The 18478-nt window shown below is 45.9% G+C and overlaps 12 non-coding genes and 4 pseudogenes across 12 annotated transcripts; all 16 read left to right on the top strand.

Moving 5' to 3' along the window:
• Positions 1–192: 192 nt before the first annotated feature.
• LOC141226660 (U2 spliceosomal RNA) lies at positions 193–383 on the top strand. The gene has a single exon (XR_012293786.1). It is a non-coding gene; the product is annotated as a U2 spliceosomal RNA (small nuclear RNA).
• Positions 384–1502: 1119 nt separating this feature from the next.
• On the top strand, positions 1503–1693 carry LOC141226659 (U2 spliceosomal RNA). The gene has a single exon (XR_012293785.1). It is a non-coding gene; the product is annotated as a U2 spliceosomal RNA (small nuclear RNA).
• A 1114-nt stretch (positions 1694–2807) lies between these two features.
• On the top strand, positions 2808–2998 carry LOC141226139 (U2 spliceosomal RNA). Its single transcript, XR_012293366.1, has one exon. It is a non-coding gene; the product is annotated as a U2 spliceosomal RNA (small nuclear RNA).
• Positions 2999–4118: 1120 nt separating this feature from the next.
• On the top strand, positions 4119–4234 carry LOC141226352 (U2 spliceosomal RNA; annotated as a pseudogene).
• A 524-nt stretch (positions 4235–4758) lies between these two features.
• On the top strand, positions 4759–4940 carry LOC141226237 (U2 spliceosomal RNA). The gene has a single exon (XR_012293460.1). It is a non-coding gene; the product is annotated as a U2 spliceosomal RNA (small nuclear RNA).
• Positions 4941–6059: 1119 nt separating this feature from the next.
• On the top strand, positions 6060–6250 carry LOC141226658 (U2 spliceosomal RNA). Its single transcript, XR_012293784.1, has one exon. It is a non-coding gene; the product is annotated as a U2 spliceosomal RNA (small nuclear RNA).
• Positions 6251–7364: 1114 nt separating this feature from the next.
• LOC141226657 (U2 spliceosomal RNA) lies at positions 7365–7555 on the top strand. Its single transcript, XR_012293783.1, has one exon. It is a non-coding gene; the product is annotated as a U2 spliceosomal RNA (small nuclear RNA).
• Positions 7556–8675: 1120 nt separating this feature from the next.
• LOC141226655 (U2 spliceosomal RNA) lies at positions 8676–8866 on the top strand. The gene has a single exon (XR_012293781.1). It is a non-coding gene; the product is annotated as a U2 spliceosomal RNA (small nuclear RNA).
• A 1120-nt stretch (positions 8867–9986) lies between these two features.
• Positions 9987–10102, top strand: LOC141226351 (U2 spliceosomal RNA; annotated as a pseudogene).
• A 524-nt stretch (positions 10103–10626) lies between these two features.
• Positions 10627–10808, top strand: LOC141226236 (U2 spliceosomal RNA). The gene has a single exon (XR_012293459.1). It is a non-coding gene; the product is annotated as a U2 spliceosomal RNA (small nuclear RNA).
• A 1120-nt stretch (positions 10809–11928) lies between these two features.
• Positions 11929–12119, top strand: LOC141226656 (U2 spliceosomal RNA). Its single transcript, XR_012293782.1, has one exon. It is a non-coding gene; the product is annotated as a U2 spliceosomal RNA (small nuclear RNA).
• A 1118-nt stretch (positions 12120–13237) lies between these two features.
• Positions 13238–13428, top strand: LOC141226654 (U2 spliceosomal RNA). The gene has a single exon (XR_012293780.1). It is a non-coding gene; the product is annotated as a U2 spliceosomal RNA (small nuclear RNA).
• Positions 13429–14548: 1120 nt separating this feature from the next.
• On the top strand, positions 14549–14739 carry LOC141226093 (U2 spliceosomal RNA). The gene has a single exon (XR_012293321.1). It is a non-coding gene; the product is annotated as a U2 spliceosomal RNA (small nuclear RNA).
• A 1121-nt stretch (positions 14740–15860) lies between these two features.
• On the top strand, positions 15861–15952 carry LOC141226376 (U2 spliceosomal RNA; annotated as a pseudogene).
• Positions 15953–16748: 796 nt separating this feature from the next.
• LOC141226318 (U2 spliceosomal RNA) lies at positions 16749–16926 on the top strand (annotated as a pseudogene).
• A 1120-nt stretch (positions 16927–18046) lies between these two features.
• Positions 18047–18237, top strand: LOC141226092 (U2 spliceosomal RNA). Its single transcript, XR_012293320.1, has one exon. It is a non-coding gene; the product is annotated as a U2 spliceosomal RNA (small nuclear RNA).
• Positions 18238–18478: the final 241 nt, after the last annotated feature.

Here is an 18478-nt window from a genome sequence, read left to right as displayed (position 1 = left end):
TGTGCTAAAAGAGGTGGAGTTATGCAGATCTAAAACGCGTGGATTGCAGCAGCAGCAAGCCGAAAAGTGCAGGCATGTGAGGGATCTAGAGGTTGACAGCATGTCTTCTTAACGGGAGTCCAGGTGGCCATCTCCACAAATGGACTTTTCAGAATCCTTGGGTGGCACCGTAGTCGGAAACCAATTCTGGTTATCGCTTCTCGGCCTTTTGGCTAAGATCAAGTGTAGTATCTGTTCTTATCAGTTTAATATCTGATACGTCCCCTATCTGGGGACCATATATTAAATGGATTTTTAGAACAGGGAGATGGAAAAAGAGCTTGCTCTGTCCACTCCACGCATTGACCTGGTATTGCAGTATCTCCAGGACCGGTGCACCCCTTCTTTAATGCAGTTTCTAAAATCAGAAAGAATTGAATTCAATGCTTTTTGTTCATTTTGCTTGTTTGTCGGATTTTGGGATGGACTCTTTGGCTTTGCTTTTCTTCTCCTCATTGGATTTTTCATGTTAAAAGTTGCAGAAGCCAGATGACAAGCTCATTTTGGTTCAACTTCAGCAACTGTGCATTGCATTGCCATGTAATGTAATGTAATGCAATGCTATCTATCTAGCTCTCCCTCTATACTTCCTTTTGGATAAACAGACATATTAGGCAAGCATTTTGGAGCTTTCACCTAAATAACTACAGGTGGTGAGATAAGCTGCACAATATAATTGACCTTTCAGTATATTGTTGCACACACACCATCTATTTAGCAAATGCCCTTGTTATCAACAGCAGCCTTTTAAACTCACCTGAGCTAACAGGTATGTGAGCTGGTTACTCTGCTGCGCTTAAAATTTCTTTTTTGGTTTGCTACAATGCCTTTTCTGAAACGTTGTCTCCCTCTGCTGGAACACTGACTTCTTTCATTTAATGCCTGCAGACTATAAAAGAGAAACCAACCCAAAAAGTTTGGTTGATTAGTCTGTGGCATTCTTTTAAACTGTTGCTTATGGCGGTCTCTGTGAGCTTCTCAGTGACATTCAGCCATCCAGGTATCCCGCCTGCAGTAGACGGAATGTGGCAATGGAACGCTGGCTGCGCGTGTCATAATAGGCTCTGAGCCTTTATATACCTGCGCACAGCAGCAGCCACCTTCAGTCTGCTGCTGGACAGCCAGCAGCAGCAGCAGCAGGAGAGGTAATTAATCAGCAACCCTCCTGCTAAGGGTAGACAGCTGCTCGTTCCACCCCCCCCCGCCTTAATTGGTTCTCCTCCCTTCCAACGGTGTTGAGGCGGGTGGGAACAGCCGGGGGTTGAGGGTACTGTGCTAAAAGAGGTGGAGTTATGCAGATCTAAAATGCGTGGATTGCAGCAGCAGCAAGCCGAAAAGTGCAGGCATGTGAGGGATCTAGAGGTTGACAGCATGTCTTCTTAACGGGAGTCCAGGTGGCCATCTCCACAAATGGACTTTTCAGAATCCTTGGGTGGCACCGTAGTCGGAAACCAATTCTGGTTATCGCTTCTCGGCCTTTTGGCTAAGATCAAGTGTAGTATCTGTTCTTATCAGTTTAATATCTGATACGTCCCCTATCTGGGGACCATATATTAAATGGATTTTTAGAACAGGGAGATGGAAAAAGAGCTTGCTCTGTCCACTCCACGCATTGACCTGGTATTGCAGTATCTCCAGGACCGGTGCACCCCTTCTTTAATGCAGTTTCTAAAATCAGAAAGAATTGAATTCAATGCTTTTTGTTCATTTTGCTTGTTTGTCGGATTTTGGGATGGACTCTTTGGCTTTGCTTTTCTTCTCCTCATTGGATTTTTCATGTTAAAAGTTGCAGAAGCCAGATGACAAGCTCATTTTGGTTCAACTTCAGCAACTGTGCATTGCATTGCCATGTAATGTAATGTAATGCAATGCTATCTATCTAGCTCTCCCTCTATACTTCCTTTTGGATAAACAGACATATTAGGCAAGCATTTTGGAGCTTTCACCTAAATAACTACAGGTGGTGAGATAAGCTGCACAATATAATTGACCTTTCAGTATATTGTTGCACACACACCATCTATTTAGCAAATGCCCTTGTTATCAACAGCAGCCTTTTAAACTCACCTGAGCTAACAGGTATGTGAGCTGGTTACTCTGCTGCGCTTAAAATTTCTTTTTTGGTTTGCTACAATGCCTTTTCTGAAACGTTGTCTCCCTCTGCTGGAACACTGACTTCTTTCATTTAATGCCTGCAGACTATAAAAGAGAAACCAACCCAAAAAGTTTGGTTGATTAGTCTGTGGCATTCTTTTAAACTGTTGCTTATGGCGGTCTCTGTGAGCTTCTCAGTGACATTCAGCCATCCAGGCCTGCAGTAGACGGAATGTGGCAATGGAACGCTGGCTGCGCGTGTCATAATAGGCTCTGAGCCTTTATATACCTGCGCACAGCAGCAGCCACCTTCAGTCTGCTGCTGGACAGCCAGCAGCAGCAGCAGCAGGAGAGGTAATTAATCAGCAACCCTCCTGCTAAGGGTAGACAGCTGCTCGTTCCACCCCCCCCCCCGCCTTAATTGGTTCTCCTCCCTTCCAACGGTGTTGAGGCGGGTGGGAACAGCCGGGGGTTGAGGGTACTGTGCTAAAAGAGGTGGAGTTATGCAGATCTAAAACGCGTGGATTGCAGCAGCAGCAAGCCGAAAAGTGCAGGCATGTGAGGGATCTAGAGGTTGACAGCATGTCTTCTTAACGGGAGTCCAGGTGGCCATCTCCACAAATGGACTTTTCAGAATCCTTGGGTGGCACCGTAGTCGGAAACCAATTCTGGTTATCGCTTCTCGGCCTTTTGGCTAAGATCAAGTGTAGTATCTGTTCTTATCAGTTTAATATCTGACACGTCCCCTATCTGGGGACCATATATTAAATGGATTTTTAGAACAGGGAGATGGAAAAAGAGCTTGCTCTGTCCACTCCACGCATTGACCTGGTATTGCAGTATCTCCAGGACCGGTGCACCCCTTCTTTAATGCAGTTTCTAAAATCAGAAAGAATTGAATTCAATGCTTTTTGTTCATTTTGCTTGTTTGTCGGATTTTGGGATGGACTCTTTGGCTTTGCTTTTCTTCTCCTCATTGGATTTTTCATGTTAAAAGTTGCAGAAGCCAGATGACAAGCTCATTTTGGTTCAACTTCAGCAACTGTGCATTGCATTGCCATGTAATGTAATGTAATGCAATGCTATCTATCTAGCTCTCCCTCTATACTTCCTTTTGGATAAACAGACATATTAGGCAAGCATTTTGGAGCTTTCACCTAAATAACTACAGGTGGTGAGATAAGCTGCACAATATAATTGAGCTTTCAGTATATTGTTGCACACACACCATCTATTTAGCAAATGCCCTTGTTATCAACAGCAGCCTTTTAAACTCACCTGAGCTAACAGGTATGTGAGCTGGTTACTCTGCTGCGCTTAAAATTTCTTTTTTGGTTTGCTACAATGCCTTTTCTGAAACGTTGTCTCCCTCTGCTGGAACACTGACTTCTTTCATTTAATGCCTGCAGACTATAAAAGAGAAACCAACCCAAAAAGTTTGGTTGATTAGTCTGTGGCATTCTTTTAAACTGTTGCTTATGGCGGTCTCTGTGAGCTTCTCAGTGACATTCAGCCATCCAGGTATCCCGCCTGCAGTAGACGGAATGTGGCAATGGAACGCTGGCTGCGCGTGTCATAATAGGCTCTGAGCCTTTATATACCTGCGCACAGCAGCAGCCACCTTCAGTCTGCTGCTGGACAGCCAGCAGCAGCAGCAGCAGGAGAGGTAATTAATCAGCAACCCTCCTGCTAAGGGTAGACAGCTGCTCGTTCCACCCCCCCCCCGCCTTAATTGGTTCTCCTCCCTTCCAACGGTGTTGAGGCGGGTGGGAACAGCCGGGGGTTGAGGGTACTGTGCTAAAAGAGGTGGAGTTATGCAGATCTAAAACGCGTGGATTGCAGCAGCAGCAAGCCGAAAAGTGCAGGCATGTGAGGGATCTAGAGGTTGACAGCATGTCTTCTTAACGGGAGTCCAGGTGGCCATCTCCACAAATGGACTTTTCAGAATCCTTGGGTGGCACCGTAGTCGGAAACCAATTCTGGTTATCGCTTCTCGGCCTTTTGGCTAAGATCAAGTGTAGTATCTTTTGAAAAGGCAGTTTTGTCCTTGGGCTGCCCTAGTAAATTGATGCATATTACACACTGGTTTGGTGCACTTGTTAGTACGCCAGGTGGCTCATAGAGTTATCTGATGGAAAACATGGCCCTCCAGGATCGAAGTCACTAGGCTGGGTAAGTGTGAGGGCTTTGGAGCAATGTGCCCCAGGAGTAGGCGCCCTGGTGGGAGTCCAAGCTTACTGGGACTGGGAACCCCAGAAAGACTTGGCTTCGTAGCATGCCGCACCTTTGCCAATCATACTTTCTGAGCAACCCCCCCTATTCCTGGCCTCTGGGCTAGGAAGGGGAATTTTTATAAACCCGGTCGGAGGTCCGGTCAGCTTTGGGCTGAGAAACCAACACAGGCTCCAGCTCCTCTAGGGTGGCAGCCTAGATGGAAGCTGGGAGCACGAAAACGGCTCTTCTCCGGCTTCGGCTAGGGAGAGCATCGGAGATCCCTGACCCTCGCTGTGGCCTTCTGGCTCGGAGGGATGGGGATGGTTTATTGGGGACCCTCTCCTCCGGGAAGGGTCCACATGAATCCTCGCCTCGTGCGCTGTTTTGGTGTGACTTCGGTCACATTTTTCAGTGCCTTGGATGCAGCTTCAATCAAAAAATCTGTTCTTATCAGTTTAATATCTGATACGTCCCCTATCTGGGGACCATATATTAAATGGATTTTTAGAACAGGGAGATGGAAAAAGAGCTTGCTCTGTCCACTCCACGCATTGACCTGGTATTGCAGTATCTCCAGGACCGGTGCACCCCTTCTTTAATGCAGTTTCTAAAATCAGAAAGAATTTAATTCAATGCTTTTTGTTCATTTTGCTTGTTTGTCGGATTTTGGGATGGACTCTTTGGCTTTGCTTTTCTTCTCCTCATTGGATTTTTCATGTTAAAAGTTGCAGAAGCCAGATGACAAGCTCATTTTGGTTCAACTTCAGCAACTGTGCATTGCATTGCCATGTAATGTAATGTAATGCAATGCTATCTATCTAGCTCTCCCTCTATACTTCCTTTTGGATAAACAGACATATTAGGCAAGCATTTTGGAGCTTTCACCTAAATAACTACAGGTGGTGAGATAAGCTGCACAATATAATTGACCTTTCAGTATATTGTTGCACACACACCATCTATTTAGCAAATGCCCTTGTTATCAACAGCAGCCTTTTAAACTCACCTGAGCTAACAGTTATGTGAGCTGGTTACTCTGCTGCGCTTAAAATTTCTTTTTTGGTTTGCTACAATGCCTTTTCTGAAACATTGTCTCCCTCTGCTGGAACACTGACTTCTTTCATTTAATGCCTGCAGACTATAAAAGAGAAACCAACCCAAAAAGTTTGGTTGATTAGTCTGTGGCATTCTTTTAAACTGTTGCTTATGGCGGTCTCTGTGAGCTTCTCAGTGACATTCAGCCATCCAGGTATCCCGCCTGCAGTAGACGGAATGTGGCAATGGAACGCTGGCTGCGCGTGTCATAATAGGCTCTGAGCCTTTATATACCTGCGCACAGCAGCAGCCACCTTCAGTCTGCTGCTGGACAGCCAGCAGCAGCAGCAGCAGGAGAGGTAATTAATCAGCAACCCTCCTGCTAAGGGTAGACAGCTGCTCGTTCCACCCCCCCCCGCCTTAATTGGTTCTCCTCCCTTCCAACGGTGTTGAGGCGGGTGGGAACAGCCGGGGGTTGAGGGTACTGTGCTAAAAGAGGTGGAGTTATGCAGATCTAAAATGCGTGGATTGCAGCAGCAGCAAGCCGAAAAGTGCAGGCATGTGAGGGATCTAGAGGTTGACAGCATGTCTTCTTAACGGGAGTCCAGGTGGCCATCTCCACAAATGGACTTTTCAGAATCCTTGGGTGGCACCGTAGTCGGAAACCAATTCTGGTTATCGCTTCTCGGCCTTTTGGCTAAGATCAAGTGTAGTATCTGTTCTTATCAGTTTAATATCTGATACGTCCCCTATCTGGGGACCATATATTAAATGGATTTTTAGAACAGGGAGATGGAAAAAGAGCTTGCTCTGTCCACTCCACGCATTGACCTGGTATTGCAGTATCTCCAGGACCGGTGCACCCCTTCTTTAATGCAGTTTCTAAAATCAGAAAGAATTGAATTCAATGCTTTTTGTTCATTTTGCTTGTTTGTCGGATTTTGGGATGGACTCTTTGGCTTTGCTTTTCTTCTCCTCATTGGATTTTTCATGTTAAAAGTTGCAGAAGCCAGATGACAAGCTCATTTTGGTTCAACTTCAGCAACTGTGCATTGCATTGCCATGTAATGTAATGTAATGCAATGCTATCTATCTAGCTCTCCCTCTATACTTCCTTTTGGATAAACAGACATATTAGGCAAGCATTTTGGAGCTTTCACCTAAATAACTACAGGTGGTGAGATAAGCTGCACAATATAATTGACCTTTCAGTATATTGTTGCACACACACCATCTATTTAGCAAATGCCCTTGTTATCAACAGCAGCCTTTTAAACTCACCTGAGCTAACAGGTATGTGAGCTGGTTACTCTGCTGCGCTTAAAATTTCTTTTTTGGTTTGCTACAATGCCTTTTCTGAAACGTTGTCTCCCTCTGCTGGAACACTGACTTCTTTCATTTAATGCCTGCAGACTATAAAAGAGAAACCAACCCAAAAAGTTTGGTTGATTAGTCTGTGGCATTCTTTTAAACTGTTGCTTATGGCGGTCTCTGTGAGCTTCTCAGTGACATTCAGCCATCCAGGCCTGCAGTAGACGGAATGTGGCAATGGAACGCTGGCTGCGCGTGTCATAATAGGCTCTGAGCCTTTATATACCTGCGCACAGCAGCAGCCACCTTCAGTCTGCTGCTGGACAGCCAGCAGCAGCAGCAGCAGGAGAGGTAATTAATCAGCAACCCTCCTGCTAAGGGTAGACAGCTGCTCGTTCCACCCCCCCCCCCGCCTTAATTGGTTCTCCTCCCTTCCAACGGTGTTGAGGCGGGTGGGAACAGCCGGGGGTTGAGGGTACTGTGCTAAAAGAGGTGGAGTTATGCAGATCTAAAACGCGTGGATTGCAGCAGCAGCAAGCCGAAAAGTGCAGGCATGTGAGGGATCTAGAGGTTGACAGCATGTCTTCTTAACGGGAGTCCAGGTGGCCATCTCCACAAATGGACTTTTCAGAATCCTTGGGTGGCACCGTAGTCGGAAACCAATTCTGGTTATCGCTTCTCGGCCTTTTGGCTAAGATCAAGTGTAGTATCTGTTCTTATCAGTTTAATATCTGATACGTCCCCTATCTGGGGACCATATATTAAATGGATTTTTAGAACAGGGAGATGGAAAAAGAGCTTGCTCTGTCCACTCCACGCATTGACCTGGTATTGCAGTATCTCCAGGACCGGTGCACCCCTTCTTTAATGCAGTTTCTAAAATCAGAAAGAATTGAATTCAATGCTTTTTGTTCATTTTGCTTGTTTGTCGGATTTTGGGATGGACTCTTTGGCTTTGCTTTTCTTCTCCTCATTGGATTTTTCATGTTAAAAGTTGCAGAAGCCAGATGACAAGCTCATTTTGGTTCAACTTCAGCAACTGTGCATTGCATTGCCATGTAATGTAATGTAATGCAATGCTATCTATCTAGCTCTCCCTCTATACTTCCTTTTGGATAAACAGACATATTAGGCAAGCATTTTGGAGCTTTCACCTAAATAACTACAGGTGGTGAGATAAGCTGCACAATATAATTGAGCTTTCAGTATATTGTTGCACACACACCATCTATTTAGCAAATGCCCTTGTTATCAACAGCAGCCTTTTAAACTCACCTGAGCTAACAGGTATGTGAGCTGGTTACTCTGCTGCGCTTAAAATTTCTTTTTTGGTTTGCTACAATGCCTTTTCTGAAACGTTGTCTCCCTCTGCTGGAACACTGACTTCTTTCATTTAATGCCTGCAGACTATAAAAGAGAAACCAACCCAAAAAGTTTGGTTGATTAGTCTGTGGCATTCTTTTAAACTGTTGCTTATGGCGGTCTCTGTGAGCTTCTCAGTGACATTCAGCCATCCAGGTATCCCGCCTGCAGTAGACGGAATGTGGCAATGGAACGCTGGCTGCGCGTGTCATAATAGGCTCTGAGCCTTTATATACCTGCGCACAGCAGCAGCCACCTTCAGTCTGCTGCTGGACAGCCAGCAGCAGCAGCAGCAGGAGAGGTAATTAATCAGCAACCCTCCTGCTAAGGGTAGACAGCTGCTCGTTCCACCCCCCCCCCGCCTTAATTGGTTCTCCTCCCTTCCAACGGTGTTGAGGCGGGTGGGAACAGCCGGGGGTTGAGGGTACTGTGCTAAAAGAGGTGGAGTTATGCAGATCTAAAACGCGTGGATTGCAGCAGCAGCAAGCCGAAAAGTGCAGGCATGTGAGGGATCTAGAGGTTGACAGCATGTCTTCTTAACGGGAGTCCAGGTGGCCATCTCCACAAATGGACTTTTCAGAATCCTTGGGTGGCACCGTAGTCGGAAACCAATTCTGGTTATCGCTTCTCGGCCTTTTGGCTAAGATCAAGTGTAGTATCTGTTCTTATCAGTTTAATATCTGATACGTCCCCTATCTGGGGACCATATATTAAATGGATTTTTAGAACAGGGAGATGGAAAAAGAGCTTGCTCTGTCCACTCCACGCATTGACCTGGTATTGCAGTATCTCCAGGACCGGTGCACCCCTTCTTTAATGCAGTTTCTAAAATCAGAAAGAATTGAATTCAATGCTTTTTGTTCATTTTGCTTGTTTGTCGGATTTTGGGATGGACTCTTTGGCTTTGCTTTTCTTCTCCTCATTGGATTTTTCATGTTAAAAGTTGCAGAAGCCAGATGACAAGCTCATTTTGGTTCAACTTCAGCAACTGTGCATTGCATTGCCATGTAATGTAATGTAATGCAATGCTATCTATCTAGCTCTCCCTCTATACTTCCTTTTGGATAAACAGACATATTAGGCAAGCATTTTGGAGCTTTCACCTAAATAACTACAGGTGGTGAGATAAGCTGCACAATATAATTGACCTTTCAGTATATTGTTGCACACACACCATCTATTTAGCAAATGCCCTTGTTATCAACAGCAGCCTTTTAAACTCACCTGAGCTAACAGGTATGTGAGCTGGTTACTCTGCTGCGCTTAAAATTTCTTTTTTGGTTTGCTACAATGCCTTTTCTGAAACGTTGTCTCCCTCTGCTGGAACACTGACTTCTTTCATTTAATGCCTGCAGACTATAAAAGAGAAACCAACCCAAAAAGTTTGGTTGATTAGTCTGTGGCATTCTTTTAAACTGTTGCTTATGGCGGTCTCTGTGAGCTTCTCAGTGACATTCAGCCATCCAGGTATCCCGCCTGCAGTAGACGGAATGTGGCAATGGAACGCTGGCTGCGCGTGTCATAATAGGCTCTGAGCCTTTATATACCTGCGCACAGCAGCAGCCACCTTCAGTCTGCTGCTGGACAGCCAGCAGCAGCAGCAGCAGGAGAGGTAATTAATCAGCAACCCTCCTGCTAAGGGTAGACAGCTGCTCGTTCCACCCCCCCCCCGCCTTAATTGGTTCTCCTCCCTTCCAACGGTGTTGAGGCGGGTAGGAACAGCCGGGGGTTGAGGGTACTGTGCTAAAAGAGGTGGAGTTATGCAGATCTAAAACGCGTGGATTGCAGCAGCAGCAAGCCGAAAAGTGCAGGCATGTGAGGGATCTAGAGGTTGACAGCATGTCTTCTTAACGGGAGTCCAGGTGGCCATCTCCACAAATGGACTTTTCAGAATCCTTGGGTGGCACCGTAGTCGGAAACCAATTCTGGTTATCGCTTCTCGGCCTTTTGGCTAAGATCAAGTGTAGTATCTTTTGAAAAGGCAGTTTTGTCCTTGGGCTGCCCTAGTAAATTGATGCATATTACACACTGGTTTGGTGCACTTGTTAGTACGCCAGGTGGCTCATAGAGTTATCTGATGGAAAACATGGCCCTCCAGGATCGAAGTCACTAGGCTGGGTAAGTGTGAGGGCTTTGGAGCAATGTGCCCCAGGAGTAGGCGCCCTGGTGGGAGTCCAAGCTTACTGGGACTGGGAACCCCAGAAAGACTTGGCTTCGTAGCATGCCGCACCTTTGCCAATCATACTTTCTGAGCAACCCCCCCTATTCCTGGCCTCCGGGCTAGGAAGGGGAATTTTTATAAACCCGGTCGGAGGTCCGGTCAGCTTTGGGCTGAGAAACCAACACAGGCTCCAGCTCCTCTAGGGTGGCAGCCTAGATGGAAGCTGGGAGCACGAAAACGGCTCTTCTCCGGCTTCGGCTAGGGAGAGCATCGGAGATCCCTGACCCTCGCTGTGGCCTTCTGGCTCGGAGGGATGGGGATGGTTTATTGGGGACCCTCTCCTCCGGGAAGGGTCCACATGAATCCTCACCTCGTGCGCTGTTTTGGTGTGACTTCGGTCACATTTTTCAGTGCCTTGGATGCAGCTTCAATCAAAAAATCTGTTCTTATCAGTTTAATATCTGATACGTCCCCTATCTGGGGACCATATATTAAATGGATTTTTAGAACAGGGAGATGGAAAAAGAGCTTGCTCTGTCCACTCCACGCATTGACCTGGTATTGCAGTATCTCCAGGACCGGTGCACCCCTTCTTTAATGCAGTTTCTAAAATCAGAAAGAATTGAATTCAATGCTTTTTGTTCATTTTGCTTGTTTGTCGGATTTTGGGATGGACTCTTTGGCTTTGCTTTTCTTCTCCTCATTGGATTTTTCATGTTAAAAGTTGCAGAAGCCAGATGACAAGCTCATTTTGGTTCAACTTCAGCAACTGTGCATTGCATTGCCATGTAATGTAATGTAATGCAATGCTATCTATCTAGCTCTCCCTCTATACTTCCTTTTGGATAAACAGACATATTAGGCAAGCATTTTGGAGCTTTCACCTAAATAACTACAGGTGGTGAGATAAGCTGCACAATATAATTGACCTTTCAGTATATTGTTGCACACACACCATCTATTTAGCAAATGCCCTTGTTATCAACAGCAGCCTTTTAAACTCACCTGAGCTAACAGGTATGTAAGCTGGTTACTCTGCTGCGCTTAAAATTTCTTTTTTGGTTTGCTACAATGCCTTTTCTGAAACGTTGTCTCCCTCTGCTGGAACACTGACTTCTTTCATTTAATGCCTGCAGACTATAAAAGAGAAACCAACCCAAAAAGTTTGGTTGATTAGTCTGTGGCATTCTTTTAAACTGTTGCTTATGGCGGTCTCTGTGAGCTTCTCAGTGACATTCAGCCATCCAGGTATCCCGCCTGCAGTAGACGGAATGTGGCAATGGAACGCTGGCTGCGCGTGTCATAATAGGCTCTGAGCCTTTATATACCTGCGCACAGCAGCAGCCACCTTCAGTCTGCTGCTGGACAGCCAGCAGCAGCAGCAGCAGGAGAGGTAATTAATCAGCAACCCTCCTGCTAAGGGTAGACAGCTGCTCGTTCCACCCCCCCCCCGCCTTAATTGGTTCTCCTCCCTTCCAACGGTGTTGAGGCGGGTGGGAACAGCCGGGGGTTGAGGGTACTGTGCTAAAAGAGGTGGAGTTATGCAGATCTAAAACGCGTGGATTGCAGCAGCAGCAAGCCGAAAAGTGCAGGCATGTGAGGGATCTAGAGGTTGACAGCATGTCTTCTTAACGGGAGTCCAGGTGGCCATCTCCACAAATGGACTTTTCAGAATCCTTGGGTGGCACCGTAGTCGGAAACCAATTCTGGTTATCGCTTCTCGGCCTTTTGGCTAAGATCAAGTGTAGTATCTGTTCTTATCAGTTTAATATCTGATACGTCCCCTATCTGGGGACCATATATTAAATAGATTTTTAGAACAGGGAGATGGAAAAAGAGCTTGCTCTGTCCACTCCACGCATTGACCTGGTATTGCAGTATCTCCAGGACCGGTGCACCCCTTCTTTAATGCAGTTTCTAAAATCAGAAAGAATTGAATTCAATGCTTTTTGTTCATTTTGCTTGTTTGTCGGATTTTGGGATGGACTCTTTGGTTTGCTTTTCTTCTCCTCATTGGATTTTTCATGTTAAAAGTTGCAGAAGCCAGATGACAAGCTCATTTTGGTTCAACTTCAGCAACTGTGCATTGCATTGCCATGTAATGTAATGTAATGCAATGCTATCTATCTAGCTCTCCCTCTATACTTCCTTTTGGATAAACAGACATATTAGGCAAGCATTTTGGAGCTTTCACCTAAATAACTACAGGTGGTGAGATAAGCTGCACAATATAATTGACCTTTCAGTATATTGTTGCACACACACCATCTATTTAGCAAATGCCCTTGTTATCAACAGCAGCCTTTTAAACTCACCTGAGCTAACAGGTATGTGAGCTGGTTACTCTGCTGCGCTTAAAATTTCTTTTTTGGTTTGCTACAATGCCTTTTCTGAAACGTTGTCTCCCTCTGCTGGAACACTGACTTCTTTCATTTAATGCCTGCAGACTATAAAAGAGAAACCAACCCAAAAAGTTTGGTTGATTAGTCTGTGGCATTCTTTTAAACTGTTGCTTATGGCGGTCTCTGTGAGCTTCTCAGTGACATTCAGCCATCCAGGTATCCCGCCTGCAGTAGACGGAATGTGGCAATGGAACGCTGGCTGCGCGTGTCATAATAGGCTCTGAGCCTTTATATACCTGCGCACAGCAGCAGCCACCTTCAGTCTGCTGCTGGACAGCCAGCAGCAGCAGCAGCAGGAGAGGTAATTAATCAGCAACCCTCCAGCTAAGGGTAGACAGCTGCTCGTTCCACCCCCCCCCGCCTTAATTGGTTCTCCTCCCTTCCAACGGTGTTGAGGCGGGTGGGAACAGCCGGGGGTTGAGGGTACTGTGCTAAAAGAGGTGGAGTTATGCAGATCTAAAACGCGTGGATTGCAGCAGCAGCAAGCCGAAAAGTGCAGGCATGTGAGGGATCTAGAGGTTGACAGCATGTCTTCTTAACGGGAGTCCAGGTGGCCATCTCCACAAATGGACTTTTCAGAATCCTTGGGTGGCACCGTAGTCGGAAACCAATTCTGGTTATCGCTTCTCGGCCTTTTGGCTAAGATCAAGTGTAGTATCTGTTCTTATCAGTTTAATATCTGATACGTCCCCTATCTGGGGACCATATATTAAATGGATTTTTAGAACAGGGAGATGGAAAAAGAGCTTGCTCTGTCCACTCCACGCATTGACCTGGTATTGCAGTATCTCCAGGACCGGTGCACCCCTTCTTTAATGCAGTTTCTAAAATCAGAAAGAATTGAATTCAATGCTTTTTGTTCATTTTGCTTGTTTGTCGGATTTTGGGATGGACTCTTTGGCTTTGCTTTTCTTCTCCTCATTGGATTTTTCATGTTAAAAGTTGCAGAAGCCAGATGACAAGCTCATTTTGGTTCAACTTCAGCAACTGTGCATTGCATTGCCATGTAATGTAAGGTAATGCAATGCTATCTATCTAGCTCTCCCTCTATACTTCCTTTTGGACAAACAGGCATATTAGGCAAGCATTTTGGAGCTTTCACCTAAATAACTACAGGTGGTGAGATAAGCTGCACAATATAATTGACCTTTCAGTATATTGTTGCACACACACAATCTATTTAGCAAATGCCCTTGTTATCAACAGCAGCCTTTTAAACTCACCTGATCTAACAGGTATGTGAGCTGGTTACTCTGCTGCGCTTAAAATTTCTTTTTTGGTTTGCTACAATGCCTTTTCTGAAACGTTGTCTCCCTCTGCTGGAACACTGACTTCTTTCATTTAATGCCTGCAGACTATAAAAGAGAAACCAACCCAAAAAGTTTGGTTGATTAGTCTGTGGCATTCTTTTAAACTGTTGCTTATGGCGGTCTCTGTGAGCTTCTCAGTGACATTCAGCCATCCAGGTATCCCGCCTGCAGTAGACGGAATGTGGCAATGGAACGCTGGCTGCGCGTGTCATAATAGGCTCTGAGCCTTTATATACCTGCGCACAGCAGCAGCCACCTTCAGTCTGCTGCTGGACAGCCAGCAGCAGCAGCAGCAGGAGAGGTAATTAATCAGCAACCCTCCAGCTAAGGGTAGACAGCTGCTCGTTCCACCCCCCCCCCGCCTTAATTGGTTCTCCTCCCTTCCAACGGTGTTGAGGCGGGTGGGAACAGCCGGGGGTTGAGGGTACTGTGCTAAAAGAGGTGGAGTTATGCAGATCTAAAACGCGTGGATTGCAGCAGCAGCAAGCCGAAAAGTGCAGGCATGTGAGGGATCTAGAGGTTGACAGCATGTCTTCTTAACGGGAGTCCAGGTGGCCATCTCCACAAATGGACTTTTCAGAATCCTTGGGTGGCACCGTAGTCGGAAACCAATTCTGGTTATCGCTTCTCGGCCTTTTGGCTAAGATCAAGTGTAATATCTGTTCTTATCAGTTTAATATCTGATACGTCCCCTATCTGGGGACCATATATTAAATGGATTTTTAGAACAGGGAGATGGAAAAAGAGCTTGCTCTGTCCACTCCACGCATTGACCTGGTATTGCAGTATCTCCAGGACCGGTGCACCCCTTCTTTAATGCAGTTTCTAAAATCAGAAAGAATTGAATTCAATGCTTTTTGTTCATTTTGCTTGTTTGTCGGATTTTGGGATGGACTCTTTGGCTTTGCTTTTCTTCTCCTCATTGGATTTTTCATGTTAAAAGTTGCAGAAGCCAGATGACAAGCTCATTTTGGTTCAACTTCAGCAACTGTGCATTGCATTGCCATGTAATGTAATGTAATGCAATGCTATCTATCTAGCTCTCCCTCTATACTTCCTTTTGGATAAACAGACATATTAGGCAAGCATTTTGGAGCTTTCACCTAAATAACTACAGGTGGTGAGATAAGCTGCACAATATAATTGACCTTTCAGTATATTGTTGCACACACACCATCTATTTAGCAAATGCCCTTGTTATCAACAGCAGTCTTTTAAACTCACCTGAGCTAACAGGTATGTGAGCTGGTTACTCTGCTGGGCTTAAAATTTCTTTTTTGGTTTGCTACAATGCCTTTTCTGAAACGTTGTCTCCCTCTGCTGGAACACTGACTTCTTTCATTTAATGCCTGCAGACTATAAAAGAGAAACCAACCCAAAAAGTTTGGTTGATTAGTCTGTGGCATTCTTTTAAACTGTTGCTTATGGCGGTCTCTGTGAGCTTCTCAGTGACATTCAGCCATCCAGGTATCCCGCCTGCAGTAGACGGAATGTGGCAATGGAACGCTGGCTGCGCGTGTCATAATAGGCTCTGAGCCTTTATATACCTGCGCACAGCAGCAGCCACCTTCAGTCTGCTGCTGGACAGCCAGCAGCAGCAGCAGCAGGAGAGGTAATTAATCAGCAACCCTCCTGCTAAGGGTAGACAGCTGCTCGTTCCACCCCCCCCCCCGCCTTAATTGGTTCTCCTCCCTTCCAACGGTGTTGAGGCGGGTGGGAACAGCCGGGGGTTGAGGGTACTGTGCTAAAAGAGGTGGAGTTATGCAGATCTAAAACGCGTGGATTGCAGCAGCAGCAAGCCGAAAAGTGCAGGCATGTGAGGGATCTAGAGGTTGACAGCATGTCTTCTTAACGGGAGTCCAGGTGGCCATCTCCACAAATGGACTTTTCAGAATCCTTGGGTGGCACCGTAGTCGGAAACCAATTCTGGTTATCGCTTCTCGGCCTTTTGGCTAAGATCAAGTGTAGTATCTTTCGAAAAGGCGGTTTTGGATGTTGGCCGCCCTAGTAGATTGATACATTTTGCACACTGGGGTTTAGGCGCTTGTTAGTACGCCAGGTGGCTAATATAGTCATCTGGTGGAAAGCATGGCCCCCCAGGATCGACGTCATTGGGCCGGGGAAGATCGAAAGCCCGAAGTGTGAAGTGCCCCAGGAGTGGTGACCCTGGGGTGCCTTAACTCACTGGGATTGGGAACCCCACTTGAGTTTATGGCACATTTGCACAAGCACTTCAAATTTTCTTTCTTCGCACACACCCTTATTCCGGGCCTTCTGGCCTTAGGATGGGGAATTTTTCAATTTCCGGTCGAAGGTCCGGGCAGTATTATACTGTGAAACCTTCACTATTTATTTAATTTTTTTGTCACTGTGTGTCCACTTATTCACGTGTGTCCACGTCCTTACTAGGATTTTGTCGGGATGTGGTTCCCTAACGGGTTCCTCTCTTGGCAGGTCTAGGGGGGGAGTGTGTGGCCATCAGGTTCCGCTCCCCCCTGAACCCCCTTGGCTCTCCTCTTTCGGGAGGAGAGCGATGTTGGCTCCCCTCTTCCGGGAGGGGAGCACAGTCTTTGGCTCCCAGTGCCTTGCTCGGGTGAGAACTCGGGCAGGTATTGGGGGTAAGATTGGGTCGCCTCTGGTTTCGGTTGGAGGTGGCTATTTGTCCCTGTTCCTCGCTGTCGCCTTCTGGCTCGGAGGGACGGGGAATGGTTTGGGGGACCCTTCTCCTTTTGGAGAGGGTTTCAAGAAGACCAGCATCCTAGTGCACTTTTTTTGTGGCACTTGTCACTTTTTCAAGCGCACTCGGGTTTTGTACACGAATTCGGGCTTTCACAAAAAAAAAAAATCTGTTCTTATCAGTTTAATATCTGATACGTCCCCTATCTGGGGACCATATATTAAATGGATTTTTAGAACAGGGAGATGGAAAAAGAGCTTGCTCTGTCCACTCCACGTATTGACCTGGTATTGCAGTATCTCCAGGACCGGTGCACCCCTTCTTTAATGCAGTTTCTAAAATCAGAAAGAATTGAATTCAATGCTTTTTGTTCATTTTGCTTGTTTGTCGGATTTTGGGATGGACTCTTTGGCTTTGCTTTTCTTCTCCTCATTGGATTTTTCATGTTAAAAGTTGCAGAAGCCAGATGACAAGCTCATTTTGGTTCAACTTCAGCAACTGTGCATTGCATTGCCATGTAATCTAACGTAATGCAATGCTATCTATCTAGCTCTCCCTCTATACTTCCTTTTGGACAAACAGACATATTAGGCAAGCATTTTGGAGCTTTCACCTAAATAACTACAGGTGGTGAGATAAGCTGCACAATATAATTGACCTTTCAGTATATTGTTGCACACACACCATCTATTTAGCAAATGCCCTTGTTATCAACAGCAGCCTTTTAAACTCACCTGATCTAACAGGTATGTGAGCTGGTTACTCTGCTGCGCTTAAAATTTGTTTTTTGGTTTGCTACAATGCCTTTTCTGAAACGTTGTCTCCCTCTGCTGGAACACTGACTTCTTTCATTTAATGCCTGCAGACTATAAAAGAGAAACCAACCCAAAAAGTTTGGTTGATTAGTCTGTGGCATTCTTTTAAACTGTTGCTTATGGCGGTCTCTGTGAGCTTCTCAGTGACATTCAGCCATCCAGGTATCCCGCCTGCAGTAGACGGAATGTGGCAATGGAACGCTGGCTGCGCGTGTCATAATAGACTCTGAGCCTTTATATACCTGCGCACAGCAGCAGCCACCTTCAGTCTGCTGCTGGACAGCCAGCAGCAGCAGCAGCAGGAGAGGTAGTTAATCAGCAACCCTCCAGCTAAGGGTAGACAGCTGCTCGTTCCACCCCCCCCCCACCTTAATTGGTTCTCCTCCCTTCCAACGGTGTTGAGGCGGGTGGGAACAGCCGGGGGTTGAGGGTACTGTGCTAAAAGAGGTGGAGTTATGCAGATCTAAAACGCGTGGATTGCAGCAGCAGCAAGCCGAAAAGTGCAGGCATGTGAGGGATCTAGAGGTTGACAGCATGTCTTCTTAACGGGAGTCCAGGTGGCCATCTCCACAAATGGACTTTTCAGAATCCTTGGGTGGCACCGTAGTCGGAAACCAATTCTGGTTATCGCTTCTCGGCCTTTTGGCTAAGATCAAGTGTAATATCTGTTCTTATCAGTTTAATATCTGATACGTCCCCTATCTGGGGACCATATATTAAATGGATTTTTAGAACAGGGAGATGGAAAAAGAGCTTGCTCTGTCCACTCCACGCATTGACCTGGTATTGCAGTATCTCCAGGACCGGTGCACCCCTTCTTTAATGCAGTTTCTAAAATCAGAAAGAATTGAATTCAATGCTTTTTGTTCATTTTGCTTGTTTGTCGGATTTTGGGATGGACTCTTTGGCTTTGCTTTTCTTCTCCTCATTGGATTTTTCATGTTAAAAGTTGCAGAAGCCAGATGACAAGCTCATTTTGGTTCAACTTCAGCAACTGTGCATTGCATTGCCATGTAATGTAATGTAATGCAATGCTATCTATCTAGCTCTCCCTCTAT

Source organism: Phyllobates terribilis, unplaced genomic scaffold, assembly GCF_046119375.1.
Source record: "Phyllobates terribilis strain yellow unplaced genomic scaffold, ASM4611937v1 Scaffold_414__1_contigs__length_1644244, whole genome shotgun sequence".
Taxonomy (NCBI): Eukaryota; Metazoa; Chordata; class Amphibia; order Anura; family Dendrobatidae; genus Phyllobates; species Phyllobates terribilis.
Note: the sequence above shows the minus strand (reverse complement) of the source record. Positions and strands in the feature narration are given on the sequence as shown.